This window comes from Herpailurus yagouaroundi, unplaced genomic scaffold (genome assembly GCF_014898765.1).
Source record: "Herpailurus yagouaroundi ecotype Mexico unplaced genomic scaffold, PumYag 140, whole genome shotgun sequence".
Classification (NCBI taxonomy): domain Eukaryota; kingdom Metazoa; phylum Chordata; class Mammalia; order Carnivora; family Felidae; genus Herpailurus; species Herpailurus yagouaroundi.
Genome location: NW_024412395.1, coordinates 39,718,171 through 39,733,579, shown reverse-complemented (window position 1 = coordinate 39,733,579; position 15,409 = coordinate 39,718,171). Strand labels below are relative to the sequence as shown.

The following is a 15,409-nucleotide window of genomic DNA, read 5'->3' as shown; positions in this document are numbered from 1 at the left end:
ATGCATTTAAAAAATTTTTATTGAAGGTATTTGACATAACGTTGTTTACATTTAAGGTGTATAATGTGTTACTTTGATACATTTATATATTGTAATAGGATTGTTGCTATAGTGCTATTTACGTTATATAATTATAGTAGAATATTGTCACTATACTGCACATCCACTTTGGTTTATTTACTCCTTGGAAGTGTGTACTTTGAAACACAAACTATTACCACAACCCCCACCCCCCCGCATCCCTATCTTCTAGTAACTACTATTTTATTCTTTCTCTTTGAGTTGGACTCTTTTTAGATCCCACATAAATGATATACAGTACTTTCTCGGATTTATCTCACTTAGCATATGTTCAAGATTCATCCACGTTGGCTCACATGGCAGGTTATCCTGTCTTACGGTTGAATAATATTACACTGTGTATATATACCATATCTTTATCATCCATTCTATCTGTTGTGGACATTTATGATGTTTCCAGATCTTGGCTATTGTGAATAATGCAGTGATAAACCTGGGAGTGCTTAGGTCTCAAAATTCTGTTTTCATTTCCTTTGGGTATATATCCAGAAGTGGAATTGCTATATCATAGGGCGTTTTTTCATTATTTGAGGAAACTTCACATTGCTTTCCATAGTGGTTGGAACAATTGCTATTCTCACTGACAGTGTATAATGGTTTCCCTTCACCACATTGTCACCACCTGTTGTCCATCCTCTGGATAATAGCCATTCTACCAGGTTTGAGGTGATAGCTCATTGTGACTTTGATTTGCATTTCCCAGATGATTAGTGGTATTGGGCATCTTCTCAGGTGTCTATTGGCCATTTTGAGGTCTTTCTTAGAATAGGCAGGAAAACCAGGACATTTTTCCAGTCAGATTTGCTTGATTTTTAGATATATTTTGTATATTAATCCCTTATCCAAAATATAGTTTGCAAAGATTATTCTCTCATTTCATTCATTTTGTGAATTGTTTCTTTTGCTGTGCAGGGGCTTTTGGGTTTGCTGTAGTCCCATCTGTTGGTTTTTGCTTGTGTTGTTTGCACTTTTTGTGTCAGGTCCAAGAAACTCCTTGCCAAGACCAATGTTGAGTGAGGAGCTCATTTCTTACATTTTCTTTTAGGAGTTTTAGGGCATCAAGTCTTATGTTTAAGTCCTTGATCTATTTCAAGTTAATTTTTGTAAGTTGTGTGAAATGGGAGTCCAATTTCATCATTCCTCATGTGTTTCTCCAATTTTTCCCAGCACCATTTGTTGAAGGGTCTATTCTTTCCCTGTTCAGTGTTCCTAGCTCCCTTATCAAATGCTGAGAGTCAATTCTGGTCTCCTAGGTCTTATTGGTCTGTGCCCATTTTTTTTTTTTTTTTTGCCAGTATCATACTATTGTTATGGCTTTGTAGTATAGTTTGAAACCAGGAAATGTAATACCTCTGGCTTTTTCCCCCCCAGATGGATAAGAACCAAACAAAACAAGACTCAACTAGATATTGCCTACAGAAGACTCATTTCAGTGCTAAAGACACACATAGTACTTCATCCCCTCACTTTGAACCTAAGGGTATAACATAACCAATCTTATCACACAAAATACATTTCAAGCCAAAATGGTAACAAGAGACAAACGAGGGCGTTTTACAATGATAAAGGGATCTATCAAGATCATCTAACAACTTCGGGGTGCCTGGGTGGCTCAGTCGGTTGAGCCAAAATCAAGAGTCACTCAGGTCATGATCCCAGGTTTGCGGGATTGAGCCATGGGTTGGACGCTGTACTGAGCATGAGCCTGCTTAAGATTCTCTCTCTCTCTCCCTGTCCCTCTGTCTCCCACCCTTTTTTCCTCCCCCTTGTGCACATGTTCTAAATAATAATGATAATACAAAGATCTAACAATTGTAAATGTATGCTCCCAACACACAAGTACTGAAATGTATTAAGCAAATACTAACTGATCTTAAAGGAGAAATAGACAATATATCATTCAGACAGAAAAATCAACAGAGGAATGTTGATAGTGAACCATACTTTAGAACAAATGGATTTAATAGACTTAGGAAATTTCATCCAATAGCAGAATATACATTCTTCAAGTGCACATGGAACATTCTCCAGAATAGATCATAAGATAGGATAAAAAAAAGGAATCTTAGCAAGTTTAGCAACATTGAAATCAATTATCTTTTCTGACCACAATGATATGAAGCTAGAAATCAATGAGAAAGTGAGAAGAGCTACAAATATGTGGAAGCAGAACATCTCTAAACAACATACAGGGCAAAGAAGATATCAAAATAGAGATCTCAAAATAAAAATGAAAATAGAGCATACCAAATCTTGTCAGATGCAGAAAGAGCAGTTTTAAGAAAGATTAGGTCGGTAAAAGCATATATTTGAGATCTAATTTCTTAAATGAATTTCCTTACTTTTTAAGATAATATATTTATTTAATTTTTTTTAAGTTTTTAAAAAATCTTAATTCTGGTGTAGTTAACATACAGTATTTATTAGTGTCAGGTGTACAATATAGTGATTCAACACTTCCGTACATTACTCAGTGCTCAACAAGTGCCCTCCTTAATCCCTTTCACCTATTTCACTCATCTTCCCATCAACCTCCCATCTGTGACCATCTGTTTGTTCTCTATAGTTAAGATTTTGGTTCTTAGTGTATCTTTTTTCACCCTTCATTTATTTCTTCAATTCCACATATGCATGAAGTCATATGGTATTTTTCTGATTTATTTTGCATGGCATTATACTCTCCTAGATCTATCCGTGTTGCAAATGGAAATATTTCACTTTTTCATGGCTGAATAATATTCACTGTGTGTGTATGTATACACAAACACCCCCCCCCCCCATCTTCCTTATTCACCTATTGATGGGAACCTGGGCTGCTTCCATAGTGTGGCTATTATAAAAAATGCTGCAATAAATATAAACATATGCATAAGCATATATGCTGCATATATCCCTTTGGATTAGTGTTTTCATATTCTTTTGGTACATAACCGTAGTGTGGTTACTGGATTGCTAGGGTTTTTTTTTTTTTTTTTTTTTTTTTATGAGGAACCTCCAGGCTATTTTCCACAGTGGCTAAAGCAGTTTGTATTGTCACCAGCAGTGCAAGAGGGTTCCCCTTTTTCCACATCCTCACCAACATTTGTTTCTTATATTTTTCAAGTTTAGCCATTCTGAAAATGTGTGAGGTGATATCTCATTGTAGTTTTGATTTGCATTTCCTCGAGGAATAACGTTGAGTATCTTTTCATGTGTCTGTTGGCCATCTGATTTTTTTTTTTTTTAGGTTTGAGAGAGGGAGGGGCAGAAAAAAATCCCAAGTAGGCTCCATGCTGTCAGTGCAGAGCCTGACACAGGATCTCATGAACCATGAGATCATGACATGAGCTGAAATGAAGAGTTGGACGCTTAACTCATTGAGCCACCCAGGCACCCCTGTAGGTCTTTGGAGAAATGTCTTTTTTCTGCCCAGTTTTGAACTGATCATTTAATTTTTTTGTGTGTATTTAGTTGTATCAACATATATTTTGGATACTGACCCTTTTTTGGGTAGGTCATTTGCAAATATCTTCTCCCATCAATAGGTTGTCTCTTAGTTTTGTTGGTTGTTTCCTTTGCTCTGCAGAAGCCTTTTATTTTGATGTAGTCCTAATAGCTTATATTTGCTTTTGTTCATCTTGCTTCAGGAGATGGATCTAGAAGGATATTGCTATGACAAATGTCAGAAATTGTTGCCTGTGCTTTGTAGGATTTTTATGGGTTCAGGTCTCACATTTGGATCTTTGAGTTTATTTTTGTGTATGTGTAAGAAAGTGGTCCAGTTTCATTCTTCTACATGTAGCTTTCCAGTTTTCCCAACACTATTTGTTCAAGAGACAGTATTTTTCCCATTGCATATCCTTGCCTGCTTTGTTAAAGGTTGATTGACCATATAAATTGGGGTTTATTTCTGGGCTTTCTCTTCTGTTCCATTGATCTGTGTGTATTTTTGGGCTAGTACAAAAAACTCCCAAACAAAACTCCAGGGCCAGATGGCTTCACAGGTGAATTCTACCAAACATTTGATGAAGAGTTAATACTCATTCTTCTCAAATTTTTCCAAAATATAGAGGAAGGAAAACTTCTAAATTCGTTCTATGACAACAGTATTACCCAGATACCAAAACCAGATAAAGACACTATTAAAAAAAAAAAAAAAAAAAAAAGAAGAACTACAGGCCAATATTGCTGATGAATAGATGCAAAAACTCTCAACAAAACATTAGCAAACTGAATTCAACAATATATTAAAAAAATCATTCACAGCAATCAAGTGGGATTTATTCCCAGGATGCAAGCATGATTCAATATTTGCATATCAACATGATATATCACAACAGTGAGGGAAAGGAAAAAATGTATGATCATTTCAATCAATGCTGAAAAAGCATTTGACAAAGTACAACATCCATTCGTGATAAAAATTCTCAACAGAGTAGATTTAAGAGGGAATATAACTCAACATAATAAAGGCCTTATATGAAAAACACGCAGCTAACATTATTCTCAGTGGGGAAAAACAGAACTTTTTCTCTAAGATCAGGAATAAGACAAGGATGTCCACTCCCACCACTTTTATTCAACATCATACTGGAAGTCCTATCCACAGCAATTCGGCAACAGAAGAAATAAAAGGCATCCAAATTGCTAAGCAAGAAGTAAAACTATTTATAAATGATACTATGACTATAAACCCTAAAGACCCCACCAAAAAGCTACTAGGACTGAAATCATTTCAGTAAATATGCAGGCTATAAAAAAAATCCGTGTACAGAAATCTGTGGCATTTCTATACACTAACATGAATCATCAGAAAGAAATTAATAATCCCATTTACAATTGCACCCAAAACAAAGTATATAGAATTATATGTATTTTATATATATTCGCAAGGAGGTAACTTGTACTCTACAAACCACAAAGTATTAATGAAAGAAATTAAAGAGGACTCAAAGAAATGGTAAGACCTTCCATACTTATGGATTGGCAGAACAGATATAGTTAAAATGTCTATACTACCCAAAGCAGTCTAGACGTTTAGTACAATCCCTATCAAAATACTGACAACATTTTTCACAGAACTAGAATATTCCTAAACCACAAAAGACCTTGAGTAGTTACAGCAATCTCGGAAAAGAAAAACATACTGAAGGAATCATAATTCCTGACTTCAAGCTCTATTACACAGCTGTAGTAACCAATACCACATTCATCAATTCATCTGTTGACGTACACTTGGGTTTCTTCTACATTATGAACAATGCTTACAGTTTTAGAACATACCTGTACAATTTAGTTCACACTACTCTTAATTTTTTGTCAATTTGCTTTCTCAATGGTGCATGTTATCAACTATGACGTATAATATAGAAGTATTTAAATTCTGACTGGCAAGATATGATCAAGTGTGGCCTTATTTAGGCCCCAAATAAAGATTAGTTATAAAGTTGGGAGGTTGGTTATTGCTTGGCAGGACAACAGTAATAGTGATTACCTGGGTCAGTTTGACTACAAAGCTTGGGTTCTCAAAAATAGGCACTTTACCTTCTATCAAGGGATGATTCCCTTATGTTAGTCATTTAGTAATGTGTAGAACTCAGGACAGGGTGGGGAAAGTCTGATGGGAACTAGAAAGAATCAGGAATTAGGCTGCAAGGATATTTCCTGCATCCAGAAGACCAGGACCATTTCTAATTGTAATGGATGGTTCATGCAATTCAGGTTTTTCTGGGGAAGGGTTACCTAAGAGAAATGCTCAGGAATGGGTTGGTCTTTTGTTTTGCTTTTCCATGAAAACACTCTGCATTTAAGAATTCTAGATTTTCTGTAGTTTGTTTTTTGACAAGAAGCTAATAATTTTTGTTCACAAAAGTAGATTTAGGCATGGACAATGGAGAGACCAGTTTTTTTGAAATATGAATGGCTAAAGATGATGTGACAATAAGTCTAAGAAACTGAGGAGGAAAAAATACTTTCCCAAGTAACAAAGTATACCTGAAACCTTCCAGAAAGTGGGTAGCTTAAAATTAAAACTTGACATTATGACCGATAGATCTCATGAAACCTAGCCCTTGTTTATTAAGATTCTAAAATGTTTTCCTATTTCATGTTGACGACTAGGGAATGCTGGCTTCATGTTCCTCATGAGTCTCCCCCAACCTCTTATTTTTTTTTCTAGGTTGGTGGGGGAAGCTGAGTGTGGGGGGTGGGTGGAAACTAGATAATTCCTAGTTACCCACATAAACCCGGATGATGCACTAAAAAAATTAAGCAACAATTAAAAAGCTTTTTATAATTTCCTCCTATATAGTGTTTTCAGGGCTCTTTTTATTTTATAGAGCCACACATTGTTCTGGTACCATTTTTCTTCTGCCTTTAACGTTTTTAAAGTTTTTTTTTTACCTTTATCATTGCTTTTAATACATCTTTAATCACTGGTTTTGAACATTTATCTTTTTTTCTTGTTTTCCCATTTTTCTTCTTGCCATTTCTTGAGCTCTTTAAGCCTGAATATATTGTTTAAGTTTGGAAAATACAGCTCTTCAAACAATGTTTCAGTTCCCTATGTTCTTCTTCCCCTTGGGGATTTTAACTGTGTATATTAGGCTGATGCTATTTTTAATAGTTTTCTTTCTAGGTTTTATTTTAGGGAGTTTCTACTACTATCTTTAAGTTCACCAATCTTTTCTTTTGCAAGGTCCAATTTGATGTTAATCTCCTCTAAGTGTTTTTCATCTCACTGTTGTAGTTTTCTACTTCTAGAAATCTAGTTGAATCTGTTTTAAAAATATCTTCATGTCCCTAGACTTTTGCTTATATAGGATACCAGTTCAATAACTGTATCACATCTATGGCTTCTCATTTTAACACCCATGGCAACCTCAGGACAGTTTCAATTCATTCATTTTTCTTCTCGTTATAGGTCCGATTTTCTTGCTTCTTTACAACCCTGGTAATCTTTTGTTGGATTCCAGACACTGTTTAATTTTACCTTACCGGGTGCCAGATTTTCTTTTATTCTTTCCAATACTTTTATATTTTGTTCTTGGTTCAAGTTACTTAAAAGCAGCTTAGTCATTTTGGTTCTTGCTTTTTAAGATTAGGTGGGCCTAGACCTGTGCTCAGGCTAGGGACAGCTATTCCCTCTGAGGCAAGATTCTATGTACTCTGACCAATGCCCCATGAATCAGTTTTTTTCCAAGCCTTAGTAGAAATAGGCATTACTCCTGGTTGGGTGTGAAAACCAAGGACAGTTGCATCCACTCCTTTCAGGTTTCTCTTTCTCCAGCTTTGGGTAGTTTTCTTACACACATGCACTGATCAGTGCTCAGCTGAATATTCTTCATAAAATTACTGGCCTTTGCCTCCAGAAGACATCATTTGAAATCTTTATACCATTTTACACATAATTCATAGCATGTATTTTCTCTAGTGCTTAAAAATTAAGTTTGGATTTTGAGTAGATACCTCAGGACATTGGTTCTCTAAGTGTGACTCTTAAATCAATGGTATCAGCATCATCTGGCAGATTAGAAGTGCAAACAGGCTACACCTAAGACCTACAGGATTGCAAACTCTGGATGGGGAGGCATTGTGTACAGCCAGCAATCTGGGTTTTAACAAGCCCTGTAGATAATTCTGATAGGTGCTCAAGTTTGAGAAACAAAGTCTTAACATTCACAGTTTGAATAGGTAGAGACGGAGTCCTAAGGAATATTTCCAGTGCCCTGGAGTCCTCAGAATCAGGCAGCTGCCAGTCTCACTTGCTTACAGGTTTGTTCTGATCAGGCAGGGGATTGAGTGCAACAGGGGTTACTTAAGCTGTAGAGAATATAGGAAGTAGAAAACAGCCTCTCTTCTTGGAAAATTTCTTGATTAGAAATACTCTTTTCAAATTTTCTCTTCCCTCATAGCAGAGGGAGTTTGGGAAATGAGAGGGTTGTACAGAGTTGGGAACTGGTGGTAACTAATCCTATTTTGCACATAAGGCTTTCAAGGGAAATGAGCTAAGGGACCACGCTCAGGGACCATAGCGCCAGCTTCTGGGATTTCTTGATCCCTAATGCCATGTTGGGTAAATAGGCTATTGGCTCCAGAAAGGAAGTTGGCAGTATTTAAAAAAGGGGGAGAGTTCATGCCACAGGGCAGCATGCATTGAAAAGGAGTTGCAACAGTGTTGGGCAAAAGCATTTATCTTGAGAAAAAATAGGCTTTCAACAGCAGCGGGCCGGATTCCCAGACAGGCAGATTTGTTTGTCCTAAAAGCCTCACTCTAGCCTTTGTTGTCTCTTAGCCACATAATGACCCCACCTCTCCTGCCAGTCAAGAAGAGGACAAGAACAGAAGAGGAGACAAAAGTGGCTGCTCTCTTGATTTCTGTAAGTGGTTTGGCTTTTCCTTGCCAAAGGGAAAATTTGTTCATTGTTCAAATGATCAGGCTCTTCCTAAACAGACCCTAATTTGAGAAAAGATGGTTAGCTTGAGGAACACCGTGGGTAGTATGAAAAATGATTATAAAGAAATTGATTTTGCTAATGGCTGGACAAAATACACAATTGATACAATCACCCACAAATTTTGAGTACTCAAGAATTTAAATTGGTAGCACATTCTTTACCCATAGAGGTGTTGAGTTTGCGAGATGGAACGCCTTTACCCTCACCTCTGGCCTCAGCCCTGCCATTCCTAAGGTTTTGATATCAACCTAATTTTAAGTCCTCAGTTATTAATACACTTCTTTCATGCACTTGTTTTGATAAACTTTTATTAGTTACCTACTAAGAAGCAAGCTTATAGCAGGTACTAGGAAACTTTAAATTTCCATTAAAAAAAAGGGCAAAAATGCAACATGTACTATCATAGTAACAGGAATCTTTAGCCAGGAATTTTTGTTGCTGCAAGGTCTTTATAGTTTTGTTTTGTTAGCTGTAGTCTGAGCTCTGCATATGTTCCCTGTAATCAAATTTGTTCTGGTTCCCCATCCTCATGTTCCTTCACCTCACCACTGCCACCATAATCAAGTTCCTTAGAAAACGGTCTTAAGAGTTATAAGAGTTTAATATTAAAGTGAATTTATAAATTCACGGACATTTATAAACCTTTGTTCTAAGGTGCTCTAAAGGGCGTTAACATTAGCTCACCTACTATATCAAGAACTCATTTAATTCTCCCAATCCAATGAGAGGTTATCTTCTCCATTTAAAGAGGAAATTGATGTATGGAGAATTTAGAGAATCCTCATTCCTGCCTTGCATTGACAGTCTCCTTCAGTTTTTTGCTTTCTGTCCTAAATGCAGATTCCCCTGAGTTTATACTTGCCACCTGGAGGAATGTGGATTACAAAAGAGACAAGCGGTTTCTTACCTGGGTCTTAGTGTGGATCTTCCTGTACCTGGACTGTTTATCTAATTGCCTCTCTTACTAGACTACAAGCTATTTAATAGAAGGATTCACTTGGCACATACTTGGTACAGAATATTTTTTTCTTCCCTTTATTATAAATGTTGCAGCTGTCATAAAGGCTGCTGGACCTTCCTGGAGTGCCGGTCTTACTTGGCAGTTTTGTCTAGTCCGAGGCTCTTACATTTAAATAAGTCAGGTAGGCTAAGGGTGATAGGAGTGGCAGGGATTGAGACATACTAGAAAGTATGTGTTCGATCAGTGGAGGCAAGTGTTATTCACTTCCAGCCAATTGCTGCCATACAACGACACCCCCATGTTGCCAAATTTTCCAGTTTTTTTAAAGTCAGAAATTTGTATTGTTGTGTAAAATTTTCCACTAAGAAAGCTGCTACACCAGTATCGGAGGTTCAAATTTTTTTTTAGAGGAGTCATGTATGTTTTACTTTTGTAAGAGCTGAATTTTTTTATAATTTGGTTAGGATGCAGAGACACACATGAGCACTAAAAATGGTAGTTTATGAGGATATCCGTAATGATGGCTTAAGTTAGTAGAGGCAGCAAGGATTTCAAAAGGAGAGAGAACAAAAGTGAAGAATAGAGGCCAATGAAAAAACTCTAAGATAAAGGGGAAGTGTAGGAAACTAATCACTGGGCTAAATAGAGCTTTCACTAAATCTGTTCTCTTAGAAAAGTGGCTGTTCACAGGATATAGGCTAAGGAGTTGTGATGCTTTGCCATTGTGGCATCCATGTGACTGGATGACACTCGGTTTTTGGAGTTCAGGAAAATGTTTCTGCTGAGTTGCTTTGCTCATTGGGGAACCTGCTGATTTGTGGAGGTATTTTCTAGAAACTCCCTTTGCCTGCGATCCTCATCATTATTGACCAAGGTCCATAACACAAGGTCTGAAAAAGATTTTTCCCCCCATAAAACCCCAAGGTTTTGAGTACACCATAGGTTCATAGGGAATGTGTGAAGAATTTCCTGGAAGATGGCACCATCTTGAGGAAAGAGAAGCATTTGCTAATTTTTATGACTGTTTCTTCAACACCTATCACGCACCAGGTGTGGTTGTAACATTCACTGGCGAATAGGTAAGAAATAAAAGCTGTCGTGTCTAGGTTTTCAGAAATGTATAATTAGCTTCCAAAGAAAACTGAGCCAGCCACAGGGGAGTACATTTGAGGAAGTTGCAAAATATGAAGGAGGAAGGGAGAGAAAAATCAGAGAAGGGAACAAGCATTCTGACTTTTGACTGAGAGTTTCTCTGCCAATATCTCCTCACACAGAAAGTCTTATTTTCTTTCATACTCTTGCAATCTAATATTGCAAAAACAAAGTGAGATTTCTTTTTAAAAATATCTCAACAAAGTCTAGGCCTTATTAGCTTTTGCCAATCACTGCAAAAACTTAATAGGACCTTTAAATAACAAACCTCAAAATGTGTGGTCAATTGGGACTACTTTACCTAAGATCAGAAGTGGACATCTACAAAAAATGAATTTTTATAAATAACCAAAAAGACCAGGGTGACGGGCATATGGATGGTACAGTCGATTAAGCATTTAACTTTGGCTCAGGACATGATCTCATGGTTTGGTTCATGGGTTCTGGCCCACAAGGCACGCCGTGTTAGCACAGAACCCACTTCAGATCCCATTTCCCTCTTTGCCCCTTTCCTGCTCATGTGCATGCCATCTAAAAAATAAACAGACATTAAAAAAAATAACTAGGGTGATATCACCAAGATGGTGACATAGTTCATTCCTGACTTTATCCCCCCCAAACAAGAACTGTTTATAAAGACACCATTGAGAAAATCCTAGAACACAGGGGTAAGGCTGAAGCACCCCTTTGTACTACAGAAACCAAGTTAGACGTAAAATGGCTAAATGCTGATTATATTGCCCTTCCTGCAGGCAAGGGTAGGTCTCTGTGGACCCAGGGGAGACAGTTGGAGGTCTACTCCTGAGCCCATGGTTCCTCTAGTGGGAAGAGAGCCCACGATGGACACATCCAGCTCCCAGAGCATTGTGGGTTATTTCTTGGGAAACTCACTCTGGCCTTACTCCATAGGCATTCAGGGAAATCTGTGGACTTTATCACTGGGAATCTGATTGTGATGGGGGGTGGGGAGAGACTCAAATCTTGGCAGACCAAATTTCTATCTGCAATGACTAAATAATAGTCCCAGCCAGTGTCTTTGATCATCTGCAGAACCAACTTGGTGGTATAGTCTTATCAGGGAACTTGGTAGGATATAGGTCTGCCTTATTTGGGTCTTCAAACAAAACATTTTGCCAGCTCTGGAGTCTATTCTGCCCCAAGTAAGGTAGGGGATCTTAGTCATAGCCCAAGCCCACTGCTGACTGTAGCTTTCTGCCCCACCTAAACTAAAAGGCTGGCCAGAATACCTGGAAGCTGCATAGCCCAGCAATGTTTGGGGTGAATATGGCAGGCAGAACTGATCATCCACAGAGCAAAGATAGTTGGCCCTATGTGTCCAGGAACATGGGTCAGCTCAAGTCAGGACTGCAGAGAAGAAAAAATAAAAAAATAAAAAGGCTTGTAGGACTTGGAGCTGGTTCTCCTGCTCTTCCCAGGCAAGGAAGTGAATCCATAGCCTCACTCATTACTGAATGACACCTTCAGCTTGCCTGTCCAGGGAATCTAATGAAAGGACATCCAATGGCCCTGCTTGTAGTGGCATCTGAACAGAGATTATAGGTTGTGGTTTTCTCCATCTGTGGAACAGAACTTCATGACTTGTCCAGCCAGGGAATTCCGTGTGCATAGTCTTGGTTAAATTCAGGTCCCTAAACAGCGAGCCATGCAGGCCTTGGGGCCTGTTCTGCTGTCCCAACAGGTCAGAAAAGCTAATTCATAGCCCCAACTACTACTCAGTATAGCACCTGGTCCTGAGCATGTAATAAGCCTGAGTAGAGAATGCTGGAAACCATGGAGCTCATCATACAGCCTCACTTGGGCAGGAAACCAAGCCAGTCCAATTCTTAGCCAGTGGTACCTCTCCTAACTTCAGAGTTCAATCAGTGGCTTTGCTCAAAATAGACCATAATAGCAAAGCCTATCTGTCCAGGGAGGTTATAGGTGGACATGTTTATAAGCCCAAACTGAACTGGCTGGTAAAGAATGGTCTCTGAAAAAAAAAAAAAAAAAAAAAAAAAAATATATATATATATATATATATATATATGTATGTATGTATGTTCTGGAAGAAGAGATCATGCCATCAGAGGTGTAAATACTAATGTAGTAATGTAAGAAATCAAGGATCACACAAAAAAATTCAGGTAAACAGGCCAAGGAAATGAATAAACCTTCAATAACCATAAAGAAACAGGTTTATGAACTTCAAACAATTCAGAATAATTCTCAAGTTCAGTGACTAAGAACACAGATAACTAAGTGAAATTAGCAGAACAATGTATAAAAGAGAAATAGAAATCATCAAAAAAAAAAAAAAAAGACCAAATGGAACTATTAGAGCTAAAAAAAAAAAAATCTAATAACCAAGTTGAAGAACATGGGAGAGCTTCAAAAGTGAATCAACCGAATAGAGTGGGGGAAGGGGAGAAGTCAGTGTCCTGTAAAAAAAAAAAAAAAGTGGACATTTGAAGTTATTCAGGCAGAGCAGTAGAAAGAAAAATGAAAAAGTGAATAAAGCTTATGGGAATTATAAAGACACAGTAGAAAGAAACAATATATGTATTATGGAAGTTGCAGAAGGAAAAAAAAACAAAGTATATTTTAAGCAATAATGGCTAAAATTTTCCCAAACCTGGGAGAGAAAGGGATATCTGGATCCATGGGGCCCCAAAAGACTCCAAATAGGTTGGAACCAATAGGGCTACAGATTATAATTGTCAACAAAGACAAAAACATTTTGTTTTCAATACACAAAGAGCATAAAAGTTCTATAGAAAAACCCTTCATTAAACTATCAGATTTCTCAAACACTTCAGGCCAGGAGAGAATGGGAAGATATATTCAAAACGTGGAAAGAAAAAGTTGTCAACAAAGAAGCCCATACCAGGCAAAGTTGTCCTTCAGAAGTGGAGAAAGGAAGACTTTCTTGAACACTGCGAGAGTTCAACATTAGACCTGTCTTATACCAAATGCCAAAGGAAATTCTTTGGGTGGAAATAAAAGGGATTTAATTAATAGGATAAAAACCTAAGTAGTGCCAAAAATCACTGATAATAAATATATAGCCAAAGTTAGATTCAGTAATATAGTGTGTGATTCACTTACAACACTAGTAATAAAAGTTAAATCATAAAAAAACCTAATAATTAGACTGTTATTGAATAAACCATATAGAAGTATGTAAACTAACTTCAATAAGCTAAAATGTGAAGGGGAGAAATAAAAGTTTAGGACTACTACTGAAGTTGTAGTAAATTGTTACAAGTTTAAAATAGGGTATTATAACTAAAAATATTTTATGTAAGCCTCAAGGTGACCACGAAGGAAAAATAAACTGTAGAAATTCTACAAAAAAATGAAAAATTTTATTTTTAGAGAGCATGTGCGTGCAAGGGAGAGGGGCAGATGGAGAGAGAGAGAGAGAGAGAGAGAGAGAGAGAGAAAGCATCTCAAGCAGGCTTCACACTCAGAATGGAGCCTGGCACAGGGCTTAATCTCACCACCGTATCATCATGAACTGAGCCAAAAATCAAAAGTCAGCCATGCAACTAACTGAGTCACCTAGTTAAAATTTAATAAAGTTATATTTAAGTAGTTCAAGAAATTATAGAGAAAAGACGTTATAGCATCAAAGCATACTACCAAACGATAACAAAGACTACAGGATAAGAAATAAGGAAAAAATGGATCTACAGACAGCAAGAAAACAAAATGGCAATAGTAAGTCCTTACCAATAACTACTTTAAGTGTAAATGAACTAAATTCTCCAAATAAGAGACCTAGTATGGCTGAATGAATTAAAAGAACACCACCACAAATCCCCTAATATGCTGCCTGTAAGAAATTCACTTTAGCCTTAAACACAGATTGTTCTCACTTCAGCAGCACATATACTAAAATTGCAACGATACAGGAAGATTAGCATCGCCCCTGCACAAGAATGACAAATTCATGAAGCGTTCCATATTTTTAAGAATATTAGCTGAAGTTAAAAATAGAATCCCTTTCTATGGGAGGTAAAAAGTAAAAGCTAGTCAGAATGAAATAATGTTGTAACTGAGCTACAATCTCCAATGAATGCCACAGTGGCAAGGATGGATGAGGCAGAACAGGGAATCGGCAATATAGAGGAGAAACTTCTGGAGAATAATGAAGCAGAAAAAGAGGGAGACTAAGGCAAAAGAGCACAATTTAAGAATTAGACAAATCAGTGACTCATTTAAAAGGAACATCAGAATCATAGGAGTCCCAGAAGATGGAGAAAAAGTGGTAGATGGGTTATGTGAGCAAATCAGAGGAAAAGTTTCCTAACCTGAGGGAAGACACAGACATCAAAATCCAGGAATCAGAGGGCTCCTAGGAGATTCAACAAAAACCGACCACTGACAAGACATATCATAGTTAAATTCACAAAATACTCAGGCAAGGAGAGAATCATGAAAGCAGCAAGGGAAAAAAAAGAGTCCCTAATATAGAAGGGAAGACAGATCAGGTCTGCAGCAGACCTATCCACAGAAACTTGGCAGGCCAGAAAGGAGTGGCAGGATATATTCAGTGTGCTGAATCAGAAAAGTGTGCAGCCAAGAATTCTTTATCCAGCAAGGCTGTCATTCAGAATAGGAGAGATTAAAAGTTTCCCGTAAAGCAGTTTGTGACTACTAAACCAGCCCTTCAAGAAATTTTAAGGGGGACTCTCCAAGAGGAGAAAAAGATAAACAAATAATACATACCAAAAGCAACAAAGACTAGAAAGGACCAGAGACCACCACCAGGAACTCC

At 37.4% G+C, this 15,409-nt stretch overlaps 1 non-coding gene across 1 annotated transcript; it reads left to right on the top strand.

Moving 5' to 3' along the window:
• Nucleotides 1–14,499: 14,499 nt before the first annotated feature.
• LOC121031124 (U6 spliceosomal RNA) lies at nt 14,500–14,601 on the top strand. The gene has a single exon (XR_005790559.1). It is a non-coding gene; the product is annotated as a U6 spliceosomal RNA (small nuclear RNA).
• Nucleotides 14,602–15,409: the final 808 nt, after the last annotated feature.